Raw genomic sequence first — 1,419 nt, 5'->3', positions numbered from 1 at the left:
GGCGTATGAGGTCCGACTTCGTGTGCTTGAGAGCTCGAGACATGTCTCCGGGCCAGAGGTGACCAATGTTAGAGCTCCACCAGACTTAGAATCCCCAGTCCGTGCGATTGTGAGGTCCTCAGTAGCTAGCGGACCAGGTAAAACTATATTAGTTTTTGTTTCTCTTAAAGTAATATGAGTAACTTCTGAAATGGCTATCAATTTAATAGTTAATAAATTTGTTTGGTAATCACACTTTGTTCATATGTTTTTGGAATACATGCATGTGTATAACACATTTATACCGTAATATGTGTAGATGACGTAAGGCTAGAAGCTGAGGATGACAATCAAAACGAACACCCACAACGGACCCCGAGTGGACAAAAGTCTCGCTTATCAAGACATTGTACCACTGGTTCAGCAAGCCCGTATGTATACATATGACTTATTTCGCGCCAGTTATTATCGAATATTTATAAATAGCGTATATACTTAACTCAAAATACTTGGAATTAGGAATACAAATTAATATGTGTTGTGGTTGTGGAAATGTTGGATACGCGTAGATCATATATATGCTTTGTAATTTTAGATCATTTTCACAGTTTGGATTATCATTGAAACTATAGCGTTGTACTCTAAGGTGTGTGTTGGCAGTGTAGCTATAGCGTTGAAGTTATTTATCGTTTGTTTATTCACTTCACTACTGTTAAATATTGTTGAGTATGACGTTTGTATAGTTTGACGAAGTTAGTCGCTTAGGACTTGATGATTCCTGATTGATTGTTCGAGTGTTTGTTTGCTGACTAATTGTTGTGTAATCATTTGCAGTGAGTGCGGAGAAGTCAACCCGTTATGATGGTGTTCACCAGATTTTTTGTTGGGGTGTTTATACATAATGTACTCGAGAATCACTTAACTTGTATGTTTAAGGTTTTGTTAATGTATATGTATATAGTTATAATTTATTTGTGGACAATGACGTAATATACAACAATGTTATTGTATATATATATCAATTTTTGTGGACATGAAATGGATATATGTTGTGGGGAATGTTGGGATAGGACTTGAGAAATGGATGTATGTTGATAGCAATTGATGATGTATGGTGAGAGCAATTTATGATGTATGATCAGGTGTGTACAAATAAACAAAATTTGGAGAAATTAATTTTTTTGAAAATTTTTTTTTTTTTATGCACAAAATCGTAACGTGTCAGTTTATGACACGTTACTAATACTTAGTAACGTGCCATAAATCGACACGTTACTACTTAGTAACGTGTCAATTTTTGACACGTTACTAAGTATTAGTAACGTGTCAGTTTTTGACACGTTACTAAGTAGTAACGTGTCAGTCTTAACACGTTACTAAACGGGATTTAGCAACAATCAAATTCCTAACACGCCAGACACGTTACTATATACATGTTAC

At 35.1% G+C, this 1,419-nt stretch overlaps 1 long non-coding RNA gene across 1 annotated transcript; it reads left to right on the top strand.

Annotated features, from left to right (window-relative positions):
* Positions 1 to 85: 85 nt before the first annotated feature.
* LOC132168605 (uncharacterized) lies at positions 86 to 1,067 on the top strand. The gene is made up of 3 exons (XR_009438894.1): positions 86 to 137; positions 299 to 410; positions 814 to 1,067. It is a non-coding gene; the product is annotated as an uncharacterized LOC132168605 (long non-coding RNA).
* Positions 1,068 to 1,419: the final 352 nt, after the last annotated feature.

Source organism: Corylus avellana, chromosome ca2, assembly GCF_901000735.1.
Source record: "Corylus avellana chromosome ca2, CavTom2PMs-1.0".
Classification (NCBI taxonomy): domain Eukaryota; kingdom Viridiplantae; phylum Streptophyta; class Magnoliopsida; order Fagales; family Betulaceae; genus Corylus; species Corylus avellana.
Note: the sequence above shows the minus strand (reverse complement) of the source record. Positions and strands in the feature narration are given on the sequence as shown.